We start from the raw sequence: 18,498 nt of genomic DNA on the forward strand, positions 1-18,498 counted from the left end.
CACTTGACAAAAGCAGCCTATATTCCCATAGTTATATCTGGTAAAACTTTTCAGGTTTTATTCCGTATTTCACCTATCGCCAACATTCCCATTCTACTTTCCAATAAATTCCTAACTAATCATGAGGCAAACATTTCGTACCAAGCTAACACGATCACTCTTACCCATTATGGGGACACACACAGATTTCCCCGGGAAAGTGATGAAGAAACCTCATTGTCCGCTAAAGTCAGTAGAAATTGTAGATTTAACTTCTATGTTAGACAAGGCACGGCGATACCCCCTAATTCAATAAGATATGTACCCCTCACTCTTGACACTCCAGTTTCCAACACAGAATTTGTCATTCAAGATCCAATAATAAAGAATATGCAAGGATGTGTTTTTATGCAAACTGCAGTAAACTCAAATAATATGTATTTACCAATAGTGAATCCAGGAAACTCTAAACGTTATTTGCAGAAAGGTACTCACATTGCTCAGGGCGCTTTGTTACCAAAAGATACACAATCTGCTCACATGTATCTTATCCGTAAAATTTATGAGCCAACAAAAAAGCAAACACGAGATAGGGTTGCCAAACGCCTAGAGAAAATTAAACCTTATATTGATTACAATAAATTTAATATAAACCCAGATTTAACACAGGAACAGAAAGACAAATTACTTGCAGTATTGAAACGACACCCTACATGTTTTTCTTGGCATAACAAAGATTTTCAGATAATAGATTGTTATTCAGCTACACTCAATGTTGTTGATAGAGAACCATGGACGGTTCCCACCTACACAATACCGTTTAGACTGCGAGCTAGAGTCAAAGAAAAAATACAAGAGATGATTGATAATGGTATCATCTCAAAATCGGATAGCTTTTATAGAAACAATCTGATTGCTATTCCCAAACGGGACTCGAACCAAGTCCGATTAGTTCTAGATCTTAGAGAACTTTCTTCTCGTTCCAAACCTGTAAGTGAATTATCTCCAGGTGTACAAGATATATTAGACCAATTAGCACAGGCTAAGTATAGTATTAAAACTGACATGGAGCAAAGTTTTCATCAGATAAAATTAGATGAAGCAGATCAAGAATTAACTAGCTTCAGTGTTCATCAATTAGGATTTCCACATAGTCTTTTTAAAATGAATACGCTACCCCAAGGTTTTCGTACATCCACACTAATTCTACATAGAATTGTCAAAGATATGTTTCGAGACTTTTCCCCCAAAGAATTTCTTTCGTATGTAGATGATTTAATATTTTTCAATAGTACATTTGATGGTATGCTTAGAGTTCTAGAAAAAGCATTACAAACAGCAGAGAAATTTGGTCTTTTATTTAGTCTCAATAAAACACAATTTGGTGTTCAGAAATTTAAATTCTTAGGCTATATAGTGAATCAGGGCCATATCTCACAGGACCCTGACAAAGTTAAAGCCTTAACTTCCCTCGAACGACCACGCACCCCAAAACAATTAAAAGCATTCTTAGCAGCTTTACAATACAATAGAATGTTTTATAATAAACTATCAATAGTTGCTGCTCCTTTACATAAATTTGCTGCATCAAAAGACAAAAATTTACAGTGGACTCCTGAACTAACTGAAACTTTTGAGAAATTAAAACAAATGGTAACATCTGCTCCAATATTACAAATTTATAATCCCTCAGCTGAACACATGTTAGTCACAGATGCTAGTTCTGTCGGCTGTGCGGCTGCGCTCCTACAAAAAATTACCGAATGAAAAACACTGGTCTATAGTTCAATTTGCTAGTGCTACTCTCCCACCTAGAGTCAAAGCATATCCTATATATTATGCAGAATTGTTTGCTGTTTTCTTTGCGCTCCGTAAATTTTACAGATACTTAATAGGAGGACATTTCACCATCTTAACAGACAATTTAGCATTAGTAGCTGTTAAGAAAACCACTAATCTTACTGCACAAATGGTCCGATGGTTAAGCTATATTCAAATCTTTGATTTTACTATTAGGCACATCAAATCAAAACAAAATTCTCTTTGTGATTATCTCTCCAGACATCCTTTGGAATTATCTCCGGAAGAATATGAAGAGATAGAACCGGAAGAACACCCGTACGCTTTTTTGGTTTTAGATAGCAACACCGACATAGCGGAATTACAACGTTTAGATCCTAAATTTTCTAAGATATACAGGGTGTTACAAAATCAAGACACTAATCATCCCAAGTATGCATTTTGGTCCAAACAATATGTCATACAAAATCATAAGTTATATAGGATAATTTATACACCAGCAGGAAACAAATTACGCTTATGCATTCCCGAATCATTGAAGGACACAGTCTTTCAAGAGTTTCACTCAGACACCCATCCTGGCTTTCATAAAATCAAATTTCTCATTAAAGATAGATATTATATTCCTAACCTTCAAAATTGGCTAAGGACAAAGATAAATGGATGCATAGAATGCAATAAGTTTAAACGTAATTATCGCTCCAATGAAATTCATATACAAACCCATCCCCCGTCGGCACTTTTTGATACTTGGTTTGTAGACGCCGTAGGCAAGCTACCAACTTCTAATGGTTATAATTATATTTACGTTGCAACAGAAGCAGTAACCTCCTTTGTGGTAGCACAACCTGTCAAAGATATGACCACAGATACCTTCCTACAATTTATTTATGAGAATATCATTTTGCGTTATGGCACACCAAAAGTTATACATATGGATAAGGCTCCAAACCACACTGCTATCAAAGTACAAGAATTTTTCAAATCCCTTAATATTCAAGCCAAATATGCATTACCAGCGTCACATCGCTCAATAGGCTCTGTTGAAGCAACAATTTCAAAAATTCAATCGGCTATTCGTTTTCTTTCAAAATTAAATCACTCCTCCTGGTCCCAATACGTAACACAAGCAGTAAGCGTCTGTAATAATACGCCACTGACACAATCAGGTACAGCTCCATTTACGTTACTTTATGGGCAACAATTTAGGTTTCCAATAGACAATATCTTACAAATTCCTTCACAGAAAATGGATCAAGATAATAGATTGTTGCAAATAGATGAACTTAGATCCTTGGTCCAATTTCATAGGAATAGAGTATTTCAACAGTTGAAATCGAAAGCGCAAACTAAGCCCAGAGATTATCCGTTAGGTAGTCAGGTGATGGTAAAGAAACTATACACGAAAAAGGGTGAATCGCCATCAATGTCTGAGTTATATACTGGCCCACATACAGTTAAAGCCAAATCATATCACAATAATGAATATATCATAGACATCAATGGCACATTACAGCCCGTAGCAATAGATCGTTTAAAGATCTACATCCCAGACACATCACCAGATCCTGCCTTTCAAGCCAAATATCGTAAATATATGGCTAACAATGCTCCAAAATAATATCATATCTATATATTAGAGATATTTCTCATTTACTACGAATAGTTCTTATATATATATATATACAAAGTAATTGCTTTCTTTATCATAGAAATGTTTTACATTTCCTTCAGGTAGAGATGAGAGAATTAAAATAAATAAATAAATAAATATATAGTATTTGCTTTCATATTTAGCATAATTTCTTTTATATTTAGTGTATACTTATTAGAATATATATTATATTTGTATATAGATAATATATATATCTGTAAATAGATAGATATAAATGCCTAAATTTTAATACTATTTATTTGGTTAAGTTAATATATGTCACCCACCCACCTATTCTTTCCCCTCCCCTCTACATTCTGTCAATAATACCACCCGAATATAGAGATAGTACTCATTCCCTCTGCGTCTGATTCTCACTAGCTAAGACTCAGGCAACAGAGTTTGACTGACAAGTTTATGGGTGTTAAGTTGAAAACGAATTTCGCTCACGGATTTATACAATATTCTTGACACAAAGAATTTTGAAAGGTATTACTTTCTTTTCTTACAATATTTCAGTACTCACTTCGGAACACATTACTAATCGTGTTCAATTATGTTCTTGGCATAATCCAAATCCACTACGAATTCCCAAAATTCACTTAAATTTTGAAATTTTCAACAGCCCATAATTCAGAATTTCAGAACTTCATTTATCCATAATTTTCTTCTTCCTTTTCTTTCTTTATAAACAAAAAAAAAGTTTCAAATCAGTCATAAGTCACTTCAATTCTGTTACTTCTATATTTCGACTTAAAAAAAAGTATTTCCCGTTCTCTACATACTTATATCACAATCTCTTTAAGAAGTGTACATAGTTTATTATTTTCAAGCCAGCCACTATGGGATATGTTAAATATATGTATATGTGTAATAAAACACAAACCCATTTCCCATTATCCCATTAAATTCGCGTTTCTTCCCACCCTATATACCATTTCCTTCCCGTTTATGTATATAATTTGATATCAGATATTAATCTCTCTTTCATCTCTCCTCATCCTACACGGCACCACGCCATCATGTCGTCACCAGCGGCATTCAGCTGACTTCAGCCTCCTGGATGATTTCGTCTCCAGAGATCACAGATGTCTTCATCACATGGACATTCAGTCAAGTTTAACCGCAGACAGCAGTCAACACAGCATTCCTGATTCTTCAATTATCATCAGCAGCATCCCATGCAGTCAACGTTCCAGTTCCAGCAGGTGTTTCCAGTGGTTCTCCAGCAGATGCCTCATCGAAGTGGACTCAGCATGGACACGAACCAGTCACCTCCAGTGATCCAGTCCCACCTGATGGACCCCAGTTCAATTCCCACCCCACCCCATGTGTTTTCGCTACAAGAAGCCACAAACTATCGTCTTTGACTATCGTTTGTGTTACATCTTGTGTTCATCTTCGCTCTCCAGCATCACTAGATGACCAGCGGCAGTATTGACATCTTCAGACATCAGTTCGCAGCCAGGGTTTCCGTCATCCGACATGATGTTCAGTGCAGTCATCCCACGAAGAGCTGGCCTCTCAACAAAGATGCTCCCTGTTACGTCGCCCCTGCCTGATACGCAGTCAGCGTGATTCTATGGAGTCGCGACCATGAGAATCAGCACGCTCCTGTCCAATGGTTTCGTCTCATAAGATGCTCCATCTTCTCAAGTCATCGCTCATCGCAGTTCATCATCCTAGGAAGACGTTCCTTCTCCTTTGACCCACTTGCTGTATCTACACTGTCAAGGTTAACTTTCTCTATGACAATGAACTTGGTTTCATGAAACAGTAAACCACCACGCTACTATGTTTACAAACACTTGTGTAGTGATTCACAAAAGTGAAAGTGATACTAACTCCACCCAATATCAGTGTCTCTGTTTCAAGTTACAATAACTATATACAGTGAACACTCGCTACTTCGTACTATTTATTGAAATATTAAAAATTTTCATTGCTCTCTTTTAAAATTTGATGACTCTGCATTCAAATAAGAGAACAATTTTAGCAGAAGAGGCTATGTTATGTTTAATTAATTATTGAAATGTTAAAAACGAAACTTTTGTATATGAGTGTACAATTAAGAACATTTCATCAGTGTTATACGAAAAAAAAATAACGTTAGACGTCATAAGACAAACAACTTTCAAAGAAAAACCCACAACGAAAATAAGTTACAAGGACTGCTTACGTATAAGTTGTTTGTCACATACTTACTCTCTCAGACTAGTATAAAAGCTTAAAATTTTAGAACCATTTATCTAAAAATCTTCATCATTCTTTTGTCTTCGCTACTCTGTCATCTTGCGACTTACAATTGGACTTTGAAGCTTCAACGATGATGGTCAACATCGAGCTGAGAGAGAGACCTCCTAACGTTAAGAGTAAGTTCTTTACCTTTTGAATAATTCAAGTCTCTTTGAAGAAGTAATTTCTTCAGGCAGTCTCCTGCTATGGCCTCAAGTATAACAGCTCTTAAAGCTAAGAATTCATCATTTATTAATGAATACTATTGTAATGTTTTGCAGACCTTTTGAGCTCATTTTAATACTTAATGTTTGATAATATTACGTCTGCACATTTGTAATAGTGATTTAGAAATCCTTTGTAATAAACATATACATTGAATTCTTTTCTTTAATATACTACCAAATTTATTGTTTAGCTGTTAACTTGAGTAATAAGATACTAACCACTATACGCATCTAAATTTCATAATCGATAATATATAGACAAATATTTTTAAATTAAACATTAGCAACCCTGTAAAGTAATGCAGAAAACCACTCATGTATCCCCACCCTACTACTTCTTCAAGCAATAACATTGCACGTACGCACATCTGTAGTGACTCTACGAAACACATGCACTAACTCATTATTATTATTATTATTAGACACGTACCGCCGTATGCAGACTCGTTCTGACGGGTGATTAGTGCCATACTTGAGAGTTCGACTATCATATGTTTCCTGCAGTAATCAGGCCTTTAGTATGACGCTAATCATATGTCAAAACAACTCTGCATAAGGCCCATAGTATATAGTTTGCACACAAATTAAAACAACCTTTCACTCTAACTGTAAGAGCAACACTTACGGGCGATATTATTCCAAGGAAGAACACGTCAGCATTTTTTTTTTTTTTTTTTTTTTTTGTCTCCTGGTGTTAATATTAAATGAATAACTCTTTTGTAAATGCTCGCAAAACTCTTGTCATTAATACCTCGCACATGGTCCTAATGTAATTTTGGCAGGTGTACTGTTGATTAAAAAAAGGTTGGTTTTAGTTTCTGGCTAGCGTTTAAATGACAATATAGTTGGTATCAGTAGGGAAAGAAATTCGTCAAAGTGAGGAGCTTCAATCTCCGAAGTTCATATAATTTCAGGTGCTTGTATACATATTCGAATATGGTAAATGTTTACTTCTGGATATCTTGCTCAAGCTGAAGTTAAAACCCCTTAACCCCTCTTTGTATAAGCCACTGGTTGATATCATTGAAGGACTATTTTTCTGTAATACGGAAACTTACTAATTCCGACGTTAGAATAAACCCTTTAAATATATATAAACCGACTTAAAAACTAAAAAGCGCTAAAAACATGTCAAACTAAATCATGGTTACGCTCCGTACTTCAACGAAACAGAAATAATAATTATGATACATTCGAATCGGTTAAACCAACTTATCAGTCTTTGCTTCTTAGTATATAATGTTTTTCTTTGGTTCATGTTGTCTATAGTCCAATTTTTGTTAAAGCTAAGGTAACCAGACGTCTTATCCGGGACAGTTTCTTCTTCTTCTTCTTCTTCCTTTATTTTTTCAAAAGTTGTCCCGTTTTTCTCTGATTCTTAAATGCGACGGCTAAACGTCCCTTTTTCAGCAAATATGAATGAAGTGTCCCGTAATTGTTATTCAAAATATAAGTGACCAGAGCAAATTCTAGATTCTTTTTGCTAAAATGACTGTGTATCAACGGCTCCGACTTTCCAAAATTTATGTGGGTGCAGATCAATGGCGGGACGTTTTATATTTTTCAGGAGAGAGAATATTTTTTGATCGATTTCCTTTTAGTTAAAATCTTTCATGAGCACTATCATAAGGGCTGTGCTCGATTATATACACAATATACTATTATTATTATTATTATTATTATTATTATTATTATTATTATTATTATTATTATTATTATTATTATTATTATTATTATTCTGGGGACTGCCTTTGACTAGGCCAGAGACAGGCAAAGAAAAGGGCACGATTTTGCTTGGTTCCTTTTCATACACACATTTAAAACAAAAAATTGTGTTTAATTTGAATTTCCATCCCAATGTTTTAATTGCTTATTTTTTGGTAATGCCAAGTGAGAAATATTTATTTTATATTGTTCCTATCAAACTAAAAATCTTGTAGGTGCCGCGCACCCACAAGATTGTTTGTGTGGGTGGTGGAACATCGGAGCACCCCGTAGTCGGCGCCCATGCTGTGTATAAAACTAATTTTGGTACCACGCTTATTGGGAACTTTTGGGCCGTGCTTGGAACTGGCAGTTGTTGGGTATTACTGTAGAAACGCTACATTATCACCCTGTAAGTTAAAATTTTGGTCATCTTAGTTAAAGCCCAATCCTATCCCTAACAAGAAATAAGAGATCCGGGCATTTTTGACCCATGTTGGCCCGGGTCCTTTTGACGCGGAGGCGTTTTGACTCGTGCTTTTTCGTCCTCGTCCTTTTTCCCGGGCTCTTCTAACATGGAATCGTTCGAAACAGATTCACGACAACCCTCTGACGGTAAAATCTAACACTACGCTTCAGCGCTTACTACCTATTTAAAACTTGGAAATATATATTGACTACTCAACAGTGTTATTTCTGCTATATCTGTGATGATGTGCTACCGAAGTGAAAAGCCCTGCATTAAATATGAATAACCGTGTCAGCAGTCGTACATACACACAAAAAAGAAGAAGAAAAGAAAAGAAAGAAATAATAGCTCAGAACAGTTCCTGCAACGCAAGTATCTCCATCACCTAAATATATTAAATTACATTAAGACAAATATTTCAAGGGGAATGCTTGTTTCTACATTGTCAACCAACCTGACAAAGTATCTCATCTGTTATTGTTAAGTCATATCTCTAAGTATCTCATCACTTTCTCTTTCTCTCTCTCTCTCTCTTTTTTCCAAGCTGTGAACCAGAACAACTGTATATCATCGCTGTTGTTCTTGTTCATCTCGCAAAAGCGACAGCAAACTGTCAGCTTGAATAAAACAGTTTGCCAAAGAAACAGTTCTTGAGTGAGATGTACAGAACATATATATCTACAGCGGCCTCACAGCAGCGCCGAACATCTGAGCACACAATGAAAAATTCATTGCAGCTCCAGAATATGTAATAAGTCCATCTGCACAAAAGTTCATTTCTATTAATATATTTATTTCAACACTGGACGTAATAAAACTTTCGTTCTCAATCTCTCTGAAACAAAGAGATAGACTTTAAAGAATCTATAAACTATTTAAAATTAGAATTAAAATTGTATGTTTTACATAATTCGGAAAAGTGAAATAGAAAACTGATAAAATCTTATTATAATAGGTAAGGGAACAATTTTATATTTTCTTACACACACAAATATATATATAATAATTATCCTTTTTATTTCAGAGGATCTGATAGGTTGATTTGGAGTTTAGCGTCCCATTCAGCACTGAGGCTATTAGAGACGTTGACCTACAGCTTAACGTGGGATCCGAACCACATGAGCTCCCACCGGGAATCGAACCTCATCTTCTGCACCGAAGATGTGTATGCTAACCATACAGGCATGAGAAAGTTCTCAAAATTTATTTACATCCACAGTAGCCTCTATATACTGTATTCTGTCGTTATACAAGCCAGACTTATTTGCCCCAAAATTATCATAAAAAATTAAGGACGAGGCTTACAGAAGCGAATGATAAGAAATATGTACATCGAGAAACATAGCAGCATAATGCACAGCGGTCTCATTTGAGGATCTAGCCAGAAAAAATCATATTTACAACTTTCCAGGTCAAATGCATTAAATTGAATTAACCTAAGTTATGTGTAAACCACAGATTTACTTTTCGCTCACTAGAAGTCATGCAGTAACCATGCAGCAACATGATTATGAGTTTCAATCACTTTGAGGTACGTTATCACGCGAGAACACAATGTTCTGGACAACAGTGATGAATTCAGATGTAAATACTCTGGAATTAATCTTTTGTTAAGTAATTACTCTGGAAGATTTCGAAATGTGGGTGTGGAGAAGAATGGAGAGAATTAGTTGGATCGAGCGGGAAATGAGTGAGAGGGTGTTAAAAATGATGGGGAAGAAAAGAACAATTTTAAATACTATTGCAAAAAGGAAGAGAAAGTAGTTGGGACACTGGCTAAGAACGAACTGTGCATGTGCTAGAGGATATGGTAGCAGGGAAAAAGGGAGGGAGCGAAGGAGGCTAGACTTGATGGACAATATCAGAATAGAAAAATCAGCTGAAGAGTGTGGAGCACGAAAGCTTTTCAGTGTCATAAAGTGATCTGCCAATAGTGACAGCGGAAGTTTATGTATTTTGCCTGAAACGTGAAGTCTAAGGATTTAGGACACCAATCAGTGGAGCATAATGTAAAATTGTCCAGAAGAAAATTGTATATGTAGTATAGAACTTAAAATGTAACTCAATGTGGGTTGTGGAGACATTTTTGAATTTTGTATCGCCCTTAAGTTATAAAGGGTAATAGATACCATGGTGACTCTTACTGTGCTAGATACGTAATTTTAGGAAGCCTACTTTTTTGTGTTAACAATATTTATTATTACTAAGCAGTCCCGTACCTTTCGGTTTTATCCTGACATGAAACAGAAAACGAGAACCCATGGTTTTTTTTTTTCTGTCTAAAGCCCCGATGGCAGCCAATGGATTTCTGCCCATTTGGACTCTCAAAACAAAATTTGTAACGTCACTCTTAGTGACTTATGAAACGTAATTTGTACTGTAAACGCTGAGATGTTGGGCTATAGTTCATGATCTGGTGGTTCAACAGAACATAACCGGCGATGTGCTCACTGCTGGTCTAGTGGCTGCCGTGGTTGCGGGTTCGATTATCGATGGGGGAGCCATTATCTTGAAATTTGAACGCATGACAATGGTTCCGAGTCTAGCTTAAACTATAGGTCAACGCAGGCGCGCACGCGGAAGTTTTTGTTCGGAGGGTTCCGAAATTTTCTCAGGGGGATCCAATATGTCTATGTAGTATTAAAATCTGAGCTATTTTGCACCCGAAAAGATTGTAAGTAATTGTTAATTACTTCCACCTATATTCTCAGAAAATCTGATAGAACTAGATTATTTTTATAAGGAAAGGAAGAAAATGAAATCTGTAAGTTTTACGTCCCACGGTTATGCCGGTTAGGCTAAAGGAGACGGTGATAATGAGAGATGAGTGAAATGGTGGAATGAAGAAAGTGGGAGGAAACGGGAGTACCCCGAGAAAACCCACGAGCACGGTGTTTGTCCACCACAAAGTTCACTTGGCGGGGGCTGGGATCGAACCCGGGACCCCAAGCACCAGAGGTGAACGCTCTACCACTGAGAAGGAAAGGAAGAGTACAGATGAGGAATAAAATCAACTCTTTCGACTATAACAATCATTCTCTGTTAAACAAGTATAGCTATGTTCAGAAAGTGTACAAATATTAATAGAGTTACGAAGTTTTGGGAGGTCCGGACCCGGTGGAATTCTCCCCCCCCCCCCGTCGGTGCGCCCCTGGGCCAACGTCTCATAAAGCTTTGGTGCTCAAAATGGATGTTTAAAAGAGTGGTGGATCATAGCTTTTCGCAGAGTTAGTACACTTTGAAAATCGGTCGTATAGCCTAGAACCAGGGGCGTCATTTCAGACTTCGCTTCAGGGGGGCAAGAGCACCACCGACATAAGATTTTCATGTTTTGTACTAGTATATTAGTAGACAATCGATTAAAGTATATGTATTCCTCAAACTTTGGGGGGCAATTGCCCCCTCCTGCTCCTCTAAATGACGCCCCTGCCTACAACTCGCACAACGTTTTGCAGAATAGCTGAAACGCGTACAACTGTATGCTGCGGAATTCCACTTCATGTAATGTTCTCGATTAACTCGTTTGTTTCTCTTCTTTGGTCACCCCCTTGTTTTAAATTTCCTTATGACCGTTCTAAATATCTTAAAATAATTTAGTCTATAACATCAAGTATTTTTGCCTCAGCTGTATGCTCTGGTTTATGACAGAATTTTAGATAAAAACATAAAATAGAATTCTAGATTCAAAGATATAAACTAAAAAAGATTGCATCAGAGAAAAGAATTCAAGCAGGTAATAACCAAAATGGATTTTTCCTGGAAAATTCTCCATTCGACATATTTGGCTTCCATCTTTTCGTAAACACAATAACAAAAATAATTCTTTTTCTTCCTAATATTTTCTTTTTTTTTAGAAAAAATGAAACGAGTCGTTTCTGAAGAAAAATGTCGATTCAGGTTTTCCACCCAAAGATGGAACAGAGAAGAAACAGAAACTAAACGTATACATATCTACATATATGCATATTACGATCGGATTTATGAGTTCGTCGGCTTATGGCCTGCAGGAGTAGACGAAGAACACAGGAGGAGATCGGAATCTTTAATATTCCGTCCCAAACCAGAGAACAAGCAACGTTGCCAACTCTTTAAAAAAGGTTTCAAATGAAATTATACCTTAATCCCCATTTAGTTCGGTTTATTCCTATAAACTTGTTAAGAGGAGTGTGGTAGCATACGCTATGCAATGTCGATCAATCATTTTAGCATTTTTCACAGATATTACGAACAAATAAATTATTTTATTCTATTAGGGCCACAGGCAACATTTCTTTTAGACTGCCTTCAATTCTACGCAAAGTCAAAATATTCTGTAATATTCGGTAAGACCTGGAAAATTACCAAATTATAGAACTATTTTTTAAATGTAGTACGCTGTAAAACCTAGAAAATTACTAAGATAAACTGTACAATTCAATTTTACAGAAAGTTGTATTCTGTGAGACATGGAATATTTACGCGGAAAAATTGTATAACAAAATTTTACAGAAAGTAATATTCTGCACGCGCTAGGAAATTATGCAAATACATTATATGATTTTTAAGGACATTACTGTAAGGTTTTAAAAATTACGCTAAGAAATTGTACAACTAAATTTTATAGAAAGTATAAAACTGTAAGTCTTAGAAGATTAAACTAAGAAACTAGAAATTTAAATTTTCCAAAAAAAAAAAAAAAAAAGTAATATTCTGTAAAACAGAAATTTTACAGGTAATAGTATTCTGCAGGACATAGAAAATTACACTGAGAAACTATGTGGATACATTTCCCAAAAAGAAGTATTATTTAATACTTTGAAAATTACACTGATTGCTAAATTATATGAATAAATTTAACAAGTAGTATTTTGTAAGACCTAGAAATTTAAACAGAGAAATTAAATTATACGATTAAAATTTACAGAAAGTAATACATATCTTGTAAGACCTAGAAAATTACGCTGAAAAATATACTAAAATTTAGTAAAATAGTATGTTGTAAATAGTAAAAAATTAAGAAGATAAATTATATGATTAAATTTGAGTGTTGCAATGATGGAGAAGTGCATGGGAAACAGCTGAACTATCTCCCAGATGTCTCTGAAGTAATTATTACACTGAGAAATGTCTGAATGGTATCTATACATCAAGAATTATTAGCAACTATCATTGCTGTTATCAACATCATTCCGAGAGTACTGTTGACGCCTTGTGCCTTTTCCTATTCTTACCAGAAGTGCTTTCAACAGCTTTGGTTTATATCCATTGGTGAGCATTTCCTAGTGTTGCCAGATGTCAAATATTGTGACAAGTACAGGAGATAAAGAATAAAACGAAGGGAAAAGACATACATTTACGCCAAAGTCTGAAGAGAAACGACACAACTCAAAAGATCATCTTCCTTCTTTCTCCCCAGAGCAGAGCAGGTGCTGTATGAGCATTAGAGGGATGACGTGCAGTTTCTTGCGTTATATTGACACAAGACTCCAAAAGCCAAGTCCGTACGCTGCTGTGGCATTATCCGCACTTGTGATGGAATTAAAGCGACAAATACATATCCTTACTCCCTACAAGAATGAGAGAGACGAAAAGAATAAAAGTCTTCAATATGGGGGAGGCATAAATGAGGAAGATGGAACTTTATGACCCCATAACCCTCCTCCAGCTGATCAGAGAAGAATCTGTTTATGGCAGACAGCAGACGTATTTTTCGTAATCAAGACGAAGTCGTTGACTCCTCTCGCTCAAAGTATACACAAGAAGTAAAAACGATCATTGTCATCATCATTAGACCCATAATGGAGAACAGCGTGCTCAAAGAAATGAAAGAAATGACGTGGCAACTGGGTGGTAAATATAAGCCGATGAGAACTACGTGTCTCTGTATAGTACTCATTAAGCGAATAACCCCTACGTTCAATGACGTCTATGTACTTAGCAACAAAACTATTTCCTAGTTTATGATAACCTTACCATAATAAATTGGGGGTTCCGTAGCTTACTGGTTAGAGTGCTAGACTAATATACGCATGGTCCTGGGTTCGATTTCCGGTAGGTGCATCCCAATTTTCGGCGTCCATCCAGCGTCGTGAGGAGAACTGGGGTAACGTGAATAAAAGATGTGACGGTCACTAGGCACAGAAAGCTTCCGATATTTCTGTTAGAGACAGAGTGACGCAACGCACTGACTAGTGTTCATCGCTAGGCCGGACGTAGTTCATTCGGTCGCTAACAGATGGCGTGGGAGCGGTACAAGGCCCGAAAGGGCTGACACGCCAGTGGTTGGTTAGTTACCATAATAAATTACGAAAAAAAAATTTAATATTGTTTCTTTCGAAAACACATAAATTCGATCTTTCATACAATATCCAACGGTTGGAAACCAGCTTTCTTTTTTTTGGGGGGGGAGGGGGGCTTATCCTGAATTCAAGTTCATATTTACAATCCTGAATTCTGTTACAATTTGTCGGTAATGACACAGTGTGATACGATACGAACAATATGACACTATTTTTTTTTTTAAAAAAAAAAAAACGATTCTTTTTCAAGTTGAATATTGTATGAGTTTAGCAGTTGCTTATTTCCGTAACTCAACATCGTTATATATCTGTATGTACAGTTACCATTCGTCAGCATTTATGCGGACATGTCCGTATTTTGAGAGAAAAAAAAATTGCCATCCGCGTACTTTTACGATGTCAATATACTGCAAACATATTGTCATGTTTATTATTTAAAAAAAAAAAAAGCGAAATCTAGGCAAGTTTATTATTATAAGCTTTCAGGCCAACATAAGCAATCACGTGAAAACAACGTATTCTCAATGCAAGTATGTCCGCATTTTGGCATTTCAGAATATGGTAACGCTATCTAGCATATATGTAAAAAATGAAACTGAAGTTGTACGCCACCTTTACATGAAAAAATGGCTGAACCGTTTGAATGAAATTTTAAACATAGTTCAAGGTATGGTTTTACAATTTCATTTCCATTGATATATGTATCTATTGTAAGGGAGGAGGGCAAATGGATTCAAATTGCTTGCCAAAAGTTGAGTATCTGAAGATTGCCTGAAGTTAGGAAGATGAAGCTCGACATACAAGCATATTCCCTATTGAAGATAAGTAGCGTTTTTTGAAAATTCACTTCTATGTGAATCGACAAATGGAATCTGAACCACTTGTTCCGCAAGACAGTTTGGATTTGTCTCCAGCACTTATAACTGATCTGAATAAATCTAAGAAATTTTACAGCATTATTACTATTATTAGCACTTAACGGGAAAAATGATTGTTCAAAGATGTGTTCCGTGCTATTTAACAAAACTTCATTTTGTGCTCCGTTGGCAACACTGCATTACATATGATGTTATTAAGCATGTATGTGGGTACAATATGTGTTTACTATACGGTACTGTTGTGTAAATATCATTTTGATTACTTTAAACATTTTGAAGTTCTTTCTGTATCAGTGTATCTTTTGCATTGCTACTTTACATGATTCTAGATTCTCTTTCCTCTGTATCTCCTGTGTTTCTGGGTGTCGGCCTGTAAAATTTCGGATTTCTTACTTTTCTTCACTCTATCGATTGTGCATTGTTTGATTGGGCAATGCTACTATCAATTTAAGATGTTTCCTTGTCAGAGTGTTTAGAACGTACCTGAACTTCTGATGTGTACAATGAATTCATGGGCACATAAACGACTTCTAAACAGTATTAGGACACTACATATAGCCATTTACACATTTAGAGTAGTTTCTGCCAGTACACTTATTGGATACATCAGAAGTTCAGGTACATTTTGAATAAACTCAGGGCAGTTCCGACTACGCACTGTTAGGAGGCATTCTAGATATTTTTGTTTTTGTTCTTGTTGTTGTTCACTGATAGAATTTTTAAGACATTTTTGGAAATGTTGAACAATGACCAGAACTCGTTTCTAAACAATATCTAAACAGTAATTTATATTTTGTAGTGTAGTATGAGTGAAATGAAATTTTGTCGCTTGTGTATTGACAAAATATCCTTAGTATTTATGTTGAAATTTTAAAATTATTATTATGCCTGAAAACAGGCGCGCACCCAGAATTTTTTTTGTTGGGATTGGCCTAAGCTTTTGGAGAGTAGGGGAGTCTAACATCACAAGCCACTACGTCTATGTAGTATTGAATTGGTATTAACTGAATCCGAAAAAGGTAAGTAATTGTAAAATACTTCCACCTCTATTTTCAGAAAAAAATGAAGTAAATTATTTTTATAAAAGAAAGTTACAGATGAAGTGTAAGATCAAATTTTTCATTCTGCATCAATCATTTCACTGTTAAAGAAGTATAGTTTTAATGTATTAAGAAAGTGTACAAAGATATGCTGACTTGGAAGTTTTGGGGGTTCCGGAACCGATAGATTCCCGGAAGTTTTGAGGGTTCCGGAACCAATAGACCTTCGTGAGTGCGCTCCTGCCTAAAAATAACTATAAATACAAGTTCCATGCGACAGAATTGAGTTGAATATTCGATGGACAGATATGTAAAATTAATATGAATATGTTTTTACAGCTTGAAACACACACGTACAGATTGTTATGATCGTATCTTATATCTAAGAAGAATTTAACGAAGAAGGTTAGAGGTAGTGAAAAATCTGTGAAAATTACATCATTAACTTCATTTGTTCAAAATTCTCCCTTTTTTAAAATAAAAAAAATGTAAACGTAGTAATTGTACATTACAGAAACTAACTGAAATAAATAGCCTTTCAAATTAAATTTATTATGGTAATCATCACAGCTAGCAAATTACTCTATCAGGCTACAGAAGCGCAAGAGGGCCAACCTTAAATTAATATTCCAATAATGTAAATCCAATTCCACATTACAATAACTCGATTTGGCGTCATGCGTTACATTGATAATCGTGTGGTACGCTGCTTATACAACACATAGGCTACCATCCAGTGATTGAACATTTTTAAAGAAACAGAACATACAGTATCAAAGCTAACAAGATTTTAATCAGAAATTTCATCTGATAATATATGGAAATTGGACTAACACCCTATTTCATACATATTAATAGCCTCTAGTTAAACACACTAATTGGAAAACGTTAGTTAAAATATACATTCACGGCTGATTTATTTGTAAATGCGAAACTGATGTAACAGTTGTTCATTGAATTTTCCAGATAATTATAAACGATATTTTACATCATATGAATGAAATGAAGCAACGGAAAAAAATGGACAAAAATTAATGTCAGAACTTCATTTATGATTAAGAAGACACATTGTTCTAAAACTATACAGACAAGGCAACTTAAAAAAAATAGTGAGTTACTTTATTACATTTTTTTAAAAAAAAAGGGGGAATTTTGAACAAAATTATTTTTAAGACGTAGTAATATTTTTCGAGGGTATTTTAGGCTAGAACTGTGTAGTTTTAGTTGTGCTAGATCAGTGGTAACCAATCTTGTTTATCTGGGGGGCGCCGTTTGTAAGCTCTGCGTACTTCGCACCTTCTCCTTCGTAAACTTTACATACTTCAAGCCCACCTTCCTCCTTACCGCTCGTTGGTCATACATGCTTTTTCTTTCTTCGGTGATTTCAAATGTAGCAGTAAATTCTCAAATTTCAATGCGTTGACGCAAACCACGACGGAATGAGGCTCAGTCTTACTTTAAGAAAGTAGCAAAATGGGAGTGACGTTTTACGTGACGTTATCACATTGGTAGAAATAGTACGGTTCAAGAAAGGGAGGAAAGACTAAATATAAACGAACCGAATAGTGATAAGTGACCCAATAATAATAATAAAAACATCAATGCAATTAATCAGTTTTCAGTATTGTATTGCGGTATTTCAAAAATTACTTATTTTGTTTGTTCATGATGCCAATTAACTAAACTATGCAACAAAATTCACTCAATGCCTCACACAGGCCATATAGGTGAGTGAATAGCATCTGTACTTCCTGCAAAGGACCTGGCAAGAAATTACCTGAGTTACCGAACCTATCATACGGCAAGAAATTTCATTAGTAAGACTATTCATGGCTTTGGATTAATTGTTTTAACAAAAGAGACACTGACCAAAGCTTAAAACTTTACTTTATTTTAAATTATAATTTGTAACTGTTTCGGATATCTAGCATATCCTTCTTCAGACACAATCGAAATTAATGAAAATATATATGTCTGTATTTTCATTAATTTCGATCGTGTCTGAAGAAGGATATGCTAGATATCCGAAACAGTTACAAATTATAATTTAAAATAAAGTAAAGTTTTAAGCTTTGGTCAGTGTCTCTTTTGTTAAAAGAAATTTCATGCAGAAAGAATGGGCTTGACATTTTCTTATTGTTATTCTAACAGTCATTCTTAATTTCATCATTTACCCACTATAAAATATAACTACATTATTTAAAGTTTTTCGATAGACTTTTGTTTCAGCGCAG

The 18,498-nt window shown here is 35.3% G+C and overlaps 1 protein-coding gene across 2 annotated transcripts in view; it reads right to left on the reverse strand.

The window, feature by feature from the left end:
• LOC145673369 (uncharacterized) overlaps positions 1–18,498 on the reverse strand; it is a 695,073-nt gene that overhangs the window by 589,841 nt on the left and 86,734 nt on the right. The window lies entirely within an intron of this gene.

This window comes from Thermobia domestica, chromosome 16, assembly GCF_964235325.1.
Source record: "Thermobia domestica chromosome 16, izTheDome1.hap1.1, whole genome shotgun sequence".
Lineage (NCBI taxonomy): Eukaryota > Metazoa > Arthropoda > Insecta > Zygentoma > Lepismatidae > Thermobia > Thermobia domestica.